The following is an 8,021-nucleotide window of genomic DNA, read 5'->3' as shown; positions in this document are numbered from 1 at the left end:
CAATGCAGCACGTTCAGTTTGAAATACTCACCTCTGTATCTTTGAAAGATGGCAGGTGAAAGTAGGTAGTTTCCCACTTTACAGACAACAGCAGCTGTAGTCACTTGGTTGTTTATCATTTAAAATAAATTCAGATTGTAGCAAGTTTTCAAGGTAGAAACCAGTTTCACCAAACACTGCACCTTGTTTTAATGTTTGCACTAATACTCAGCAATAAAGGAATATTTGCGTTGTAGCATTTTAAATCTTAAAATCTCTGTGTTTGCTTTGACCCATTATTACATGTTGTTTTTCAGATTTTCATTCATCAGCGTCTCTCACAGTGAGTCCTGACAGAGTGCAACACTTCACCTCTGACTCTGTCTCACTGAGCTGTGAGGGAAACTCTACTGAGTGGAGAGTGAGGAGGTTTACTGAGGACGACTACCCGTCATACTCATCATGTCGCTCCTACTGGGGCACAATGACTGGATCCACATGCAGCATAAACAGTAACCAGCAGAGTGATGCAGTGTACTGGTGTGAGTCTGGATCAGGAGAGTTCAGCAACGCAGTCAACATCACTAAACAGAGTATGGTTTCATTATGTTTTCTGTCTTGTATAAATTATTTTAAACATCATATTATGTGTTTCAACATACTGAATATTAGATGTTGTGTACATTTACACTGAGGAGGATGATGTACTGACAATCTGACAAGAGTTTGGCCCATTACTGCTTCATGGTATCTGAGTAATTAACTATGAACCAAAACCTTTTATCTATTTACTGTAGATTTAACATATTTTATAATACTTGATTATTAATGTGAGTTTTTAATCATTAGTAAATAACATCAACATTTAACACCTTTGTACATAAAAAAGTTAAAATAAGAAAATCTCCCCTCTTTTGTTACATTTGTTTGTCTTTAATCATTCACTTAAAATGCTCAAGATTTATGTCATTGATTTGTTTTTCCTAAAGATTATTACACAACAAATATTATGAAATCAGGTAGAAAATCTGACGTCCTCTGCACTGCAGTATAATTCAGTCATGTGCTGATCAAACAGGTAATGCCAAATAATTTAACTTAAAGAAACTGACTGCACACCAGAAACTTCTGCTCTGGACCAACTTCAAACATCTTTGGTTTTTATTTAAAAAACTGCAAACAATATTTCCTGACCATGTCAATATTTCACAGCTGAGATTTTTAGTGTGTTTTGCCCTTAAAACTAAAAATTTTAACCTTCTCACTGGTATTATTGTGTCAGTTTCATCCACATTCTGTTTCATATGTACCCATTAACAAAGCCATAGACTTGACTTTCATCGACTGCAGTCAAACCACAAGTGTTTCCCTGAAGTTTAAACCATTTTGTAAACCACTCCCTAAAATCTATACTGGCCACCAAATCTAATTGTTTTCAGTAACATAGTAAGTATTTAATAAAACAGTGATTTTAACCATGTACAAATGTCACAGTCAGTTTTTATCTCATTCTGTTTCCAAAGAGAGTCACAGTCACATGTCTCTCCTGCTGAGGCTGAGACACATTTCATCACCTTACTGTGACGATGACTGGATGTAGCTATACAGAAGATTGTGTGGGTTTATGTTTGATCTGTCCTTACCGTAAAACTTTAATGAATAGCCAAGTCCCAAATAGCCGCCAACCCCGTTTACTGGTGTGGGTAAACATTTTGACAAATAAAAGCAGGTCTCGATTAGACGCCTGGTCTGTTTTTACAGAAGTTCTTTGGATGTATAAAACCACTTAAAGCTCGTGGGGGTCGCCCTCTTTAGCTGCTTCTAGGCTGCATAGATTGTGAATACAATTTTTGTTGGTATGGACGTGCTGCACATTGTTGGATCAGTTAGATTCTCCACAATTTAATCTGTGATCTCTTCTCATCGTCCTCCATCCAGTTATTCTGAAGTTCTGCAGCAGCTGATCTCTGACTGAAACCTCATATTCTGTTTTACAGATGAACATATTATCCTGGTGAGCCCTGTCCGTCCTGTGACTGAGGGAGATCCTGTTAGTCTCAGCTGCAAGTTCAGGACAGAAAACTTAGTTTCATATGTGTTTTCTATCGAAATGACAAACTGATTCAAAATGATAGCAGAAGGGAGCTGAACATCTCTGCAGTGTTGAAGTCAGATGAGGGTTTCTACAAGTGTCAACACTCAGGAGAAGAGTCAGCACAGAGCTGGATGTCAGTTAAAGGTGAGTAGGATTAAAACAACTGCTGCATCTTCTTCTGTGTAAACTGTGTTTCTGTCTGAGAAAGAAACATGGTCAAATACTGACCTGAATCTGAAGTAGCATCAGTTTCAGCTGATTTCACCTGTTGGAGCTGGAGAAAGTCTGCATCAGTGGTTGTGACAGTCATGTTTATTGTGAATGGATAATTTCACACTGTACTCTGTTATATAGTGTACTATAAGTACTCATGTGTGTCAAAACATTACATGACATTGAGACTGGGATTATGTTGTTTATCTACGTGCATATGTGTTTATACCTCTGCATTTGTGCTTGAATGTGTTGTAGTTGTGACATGACTAAAATTTTTAATAAAGCACATTTTGTTCAAGACAAGCGCTTTAAGCTATAAGTTAACAGTTATTTATTTATTTATTTATATCAGTGTCCAGACCTGAAAGCTCTTCAGTTCCTGTACCGTTGATTGTTGGGCTGGTTTGTGGAATCGTACTTATTCTCTTCTGCTCCTTTTGTATCGCTACAGACCGTCCAAAGGTGAGACCTTTTCTTCTTTTATTAGATATTATGTGATTTAATTATTCAGAACACGTGTTCTGATCTCATCACATAGAATAGCTGAATAACAACTTACAAAACAAAACCATGTAACAACAAATGTCTTTTTCACAGATTCCTGCTCCATCAGGTTGGTACAACACTCCCTTCTCTAATTTTGAACACAGCAGCAACATTTCTTGTTCCTTTTTATATGTATTGTGTTTGATTCATGTTGTAGGCCAATCCAGTCTGAGAGCACTAATCGAGGTTCTGTCGAAAACTACTCCTCTCCTGTCCACGGTAAGCATTTAATTGATGTATATCTACACACTTTTTAAAATTCAGATAGTGTTTCATTTGTATCGTGCAATTAAATAGATTAATTTGACAGTGGCTGCAGGTGATGCTCCTCTCTATGAAACAATCAAAGGCTTTGAAAACACACAGAGTGGTACAGTATATACCTTTTTATCATTTTATTAACATGCTATGTAAAACAAGTGAAAACGTTTTAGATGTCAGCTTTCTTTTTGCTGAACTGCACTTTAATATTTTTTTTAATTAATCAGAATTTCCAGCAACCAGATCAAATTACTTAAAATAATATTAGTGCTGTTTTTGTATATTTCAGTTGCAGATGAGTCCCAGGATTTCACATATTCTTTGATCGAGATTAAAAACGTTAGAAAGAAAAGTGAGTACTCTAAATACATAAATAGGAAACAGTTTAGAGATGTTTTGCCCTGAAGAGTGAAGTATTGATTTATTGTTTTTGGTTTCATCTGGTTTTCTTAACAGAGAAGCGACATGAACCAGAGGAGGTCTGTGTTTACTCTGAGGTGAACGCTGGGACTGCAGGTACAGTCAGAGACAACAGTCATGCTCAAAGTTTATCTTGAAATGTGTCGTATCATTACGCTGGAGGTAAATATGGTTCAGCATGCAGTTCAGTTAATCTCAGTGACCTTCGGTATCTACTACATACTGTCACTAGGCGTCACCAGAGCTGGAAATTGTCAAGTCTCACACACATCTGGGCCTTTAGGCTCTTAAGATTTCTGTTTGTTTTGTATCAGCATGTGAATCTTATTGTGTGTTGGGTGTCGTGTGTTTCCAATATATTTCATCCCACAGATTAAGGCATAAAAAAACAAAAACACATTATCTGAGATGTCAGTGTGGTGACAATTTGTCTGAATTTTCATTTACATTCAAAATCTGACGCCACTGTACTTGAAAAACACAAGAGCATCCCAAGTTTCTTTTGTTTTATAGTCTACCCGTCAACCCGTCCGTTCATCCATCCAGCTGTACAGTCCCCGACTAAGGATTTACATAGTCGAATCGTCCTGCCATGTGTGTTTTTGTGTGTGGTGATTGCGAGCGTGTGTGTGTGTGTGTGTGTGTGTGTGGGGGGGGGGGGGGCGTTACAAAGGGTAGCTCTGCTTTAATCTTGAGAAGCTGCAGAGCTGCAGTCTCTATTAATTCAGCTTACACTGTAAATTTCCAGCTAAACTGAGGCTTTTTGAAGACCCTTTTCTCTCTCCCTCACCTGTCATTCACCTGTCTTGTGTGAGGTTTGCGTGCATGCAGTGCTGCCGACAACTGGTCTATTTCAAGTTACCAGCTATTTAAAAACGAACAGTTTGAAAGTAATTTTGAATATTTATTTTACATTTTGTATTTCTGCCTTGTTTAAGAACAGTTTACATACATTAGTAAATCCTGTGAAAGATCTACTACTCTGCTGGTTTGAGCTCTGTGGGCGTTACAATACTGTCATTCTTTGTGTTCGTGGAGACGTTAACTCTGACAGTGTACCTGTTAGTTCAGTACATTATTAATTCTGACTTTATTGGCAATTTTCCATAACTTTCCATCTACAGGAAAATCACCTCCTGCAGCAGCTGATGAAACAGTTTATTCTGAAGTCAAACCAGGAACAGCACTTGGTTATAAAGCTGCCATATGATGATCATTCTGTCATGATTTATTCTGCAGATAATTAAATGGGTCTATTTCAAAATAACACGTCAGACAGCATCCTTACATCGTGAATAAACCTATATCTTGATATTTTGTTGTTTTTCTTCCAGGTCTGTAAAGAGAGCTGAGTTGGTAAAGAAAAATGGTCGACAGCATTTTATAAACTTACTGTGTGGGCGTCTGCTTTCAAACATGAGACATGTTCAGTATTGTGTTGTGTGTAAAAATTGTGTTAATTTATCAGTAGATTATAAAACAATTACATCATGTGGATTTAATTACTCTCTATTTTAGCACAAAGCACAGGTACGGACTGCATATTATTAGTTTTCATTTTGTCATTTATTTTCAACTTTTCTTTAAGTTTGCTACAGTAGTTTGAGCTTTAGTACCCAGGTGATTATAGTCAGTGTCTTTTTCAGAGTTGGATGAGAAAGATCAAGTTCAACAGTTACTTTATGTCATGATCTGCTATCGAAAAACATATCCTCACCTGAATGGATTTTATATTTTTTGTATTGTTTGTAGAAAAATTGTTTTGATCATTTTATGCATCAACAAAGTTCTATTTCTGTCAGTTGTGATTTTAATTCTTCAAATTGGATGAGCACATCCCACAGAAACCTACTGAAACTCAGGCTTGGCAAAAGTCATAAAGTTTTCAGGGACTATTTCTTGGTAGAATTTTTTTCCACTCAAAACTGTTTATTTTTCAGAGTAACTGAGACATTTGCTCTGAAAAGACATGTTGATGTTATTCTACTCATTTAAACTCAGTGCATCTTTATTGTGTCAGAGTGAATGCAGAAATAGGAATTTCCAGGGGTCTCATTTATAAAACTGTGCTTACAATCCTCACTAAAAGTCTATGTACTCCCAAAAGCTTAAAATGGTGTACACCAAAAAATATTCAGACGTATAAAACCGTGCATGCGCACACTTGTAAGTAAGTTCCCTTTATAAATCACAATCAACTCGAAATGCGGCGTATGTGAGGGAGCTCCATGTCCGACCCTTCAAACGCCCATGGTTGCCTATAAATGGTCAGTCAAACGCCCTTCATTAATATTAATACTTCCTGACTGCAGGAAGAAAAGGATTTTACTTAGTGTGACACTGACGTTCCTTTTGGTGAAGCTGAAACATGTTGTTTGGTGGGTAAAAAAACACTTTCACACAACGCTTGAGCACCTGAGGAAATGGGGCACCGGAGCTCCACCCCTTTATAACCGATCTGCAGGAAGGGGCATCTCTTCAGTGACGTCACTGGCTGGAGGGGGACACAAACGCTGACCCAGGTACTAATTTGGATTCCCCCCGTTTGAAAAGAGATTAAACCAAATGCATTCAGCTAAATTACATAAAATAATGTTAAATTTCCATAATGTGTTTTTAAAAGCAGCGCATCACATCCACACGCTGGCGCACAGCGTTTGGCTCGAAAAGGCAAAGAACTTGTGATAACAATATATAAAACTATGCTCTGGTATTTGCTGGACTGAGGCACTGAAAACCGCATCAATTTAAATGTAATTTTTCCTCCTGTTTCCCTTATTTATGAGAATAAACTGCATTGCAAGTATTATTTAATGTGATTCCGGATTAACATACTTGAGGTATTATTTTTCAGAAACAGATATCTCCCTTTGTGTTTATTATCCTAAATCTGGATTTTTGTGTGCGTGGCAAATTATCTTAAATTGTGTGTCTTTTTGCGCACTTCAGGGAAAGTCTATCAAACGGGTGTTTGTTTATTCAGAAAGGCTTTAAGCCTATAATACTCAGAGATAATATTTCGATTTATTTTACACAATAGTAGGCCTATTCATTCAAAACAATTCACCCTTCTGCCATGTCAGTCAGCTGTTTCTCTTTCTCCTCTTTATAGGCATGGATCAGAGTTTACTTAGAGGACCGCACATTTTCCCGTCAAGTTTGTTTTTTATAGATCACAACCTTTCCTTGGGAAGTGGTGTAAGCCTACGCACGTTTCCAGACCTGTTTTGTACTTATAAATGAGACCCCAGGTCTGCACACATGTGCACTTTTCTGATAGCAAACACCTGCACCTGAATAATTAATTACAGTAGGCCTATATCCTGCTCAGAGGCACAGGATCATTTCTACTGGCACAATGATTATATATCTATTTTTATTTGTTGATTCTGATCGTAAATTCGTTATTGAATAACCCAGAATAGGCTATAGGCTATATCATGGTGTCTTGGGATTTATTAGGCTAAATGTTTCAGGGAGATGATGTAGGCCTCTAAGTCGACGCTCAGTTTTAGGCTTTCAGTTATTTCCTCTTCTGATATCCTTTAACACTAATGCATTTAATTTATGCAAGTCACATCACTCGTCACGTATCGATCACTGTGTTCCATCATATCAATCCGAAGCTTTTATTTATTTTTTTTTTAGCGCAGCATCTTTCATTCATAGCCTACTTTCATCAGCTGATTTTACTCGAGGAGCCGTCAGCTGCTTTCATCAGATGCAGTAGGTGAGATCGGCTGGATGAGCTATTTATTTTCCTTTGCTTGCTTCACTAGAGGCTTTAGTGCAGTTTACTGACTTGTCCGACTCCGAACTTGTTCATATGTTTTATTGTCGTCTATTTGGACTAAACACAGGAATGACCAGCCTCACATGTGACTGAATAGAAATGACGATAAATGATGTAAAAGATGTTTCTTGCTGACAGGCTCTCCGACTCTCTCTGACTTTAATCCATAATAACTCCATAATAAAAGTTGATGGAAGAAATAAAAGAAAAATAAAATCATTCTAATAGAAGAAAGTTGTGTGTGGGGCTTTTGTTGTTCAGACCTAGCCTACAATGAACTCAGATTTTAACTAGACAGTGAATCATAAAACAAATATAGCCTAACTCTTTGCAGTGATGCGCTTGAGTTTAATGTTATCTGTCGTGATGCATCAGATCAGTCCGATCAGCTGCAGCGTCCAATCAATATAACGGCAACTCAATAAAGGTAGGCCTAAACGTCTCAGTAGCAGCTGGTATCTGAGGTGTTTACCTTGCAGGGCCACACACGGCGACACAATTGAAACGCGCCATCATCCACGTCAGCTGGTGCAGGGCCGGCTCTGGGCTAAATATAGCCTAGATTTTTTAAATACAGTGGGTACGGAAAGTATTCAGACCCCTTTAAATTTTTCACTCTTGTTTCATTGCAGCCATTTTCCAAAAATCAAAAAAGTTCATTTTATTTCTCAGTAATGTACACTCAGCACCCCATCTTGACAGAAAAAAACA

The 8,021-nt window shown here is 37.5% G+C and overlaps 1 long non-coding RNA gene and 1 pseudogene across 1 annotated transcript; both read left to right on the top strand.

Annotated features, from left to right (window-relative positions):
- Nucleotides 1–2,710, top strand: part of LOC119911917 — a 24,517-nt pseudogene extending 21,807 nt beyond the window's left edge.
- A 4-nt stretch (nt 2,711–2,714) lies between these two features.
- Nucleotides 2,715–3,206, top strand: LOC119911492. Its single transcript, XR_005445868.1, has 4 exons — nt 2,715–2,752; nt 2,888–2,903; nt 2,994–3,055; nt 3,147–3,206. It is a non-coding gene; the product is annotated as an uncharacterized LOC119911492 (long non-coding RNA).
- The last annotated feature ends 4,815 nt before the right edge of the window (nt 3,207–8,021 follow it).

The sequence above is a fragment of the Micropterus salmoides genome, unplaced genomic scaffold (genome assembly GCF_014851395.1).
Source record: "Micropterus salmoides isolate LMB-PRFRI ecotype aquatic unplaced genomic scaffold, ASM1485139v1 Ms_hic_scaffold_2, whole genome shotgun sequence".
Lineage (NCBI taxonomy): Eukaryota > Metazoa > Chordata > Actinopteri > Centrarchiformes > Centrarchidae > Micropterus > Micropterus salmoides.
Note: the sequence above shows the minus strand (reverse complement) of the source record. Positions and strands in the feature narration are given on the sequence as shown.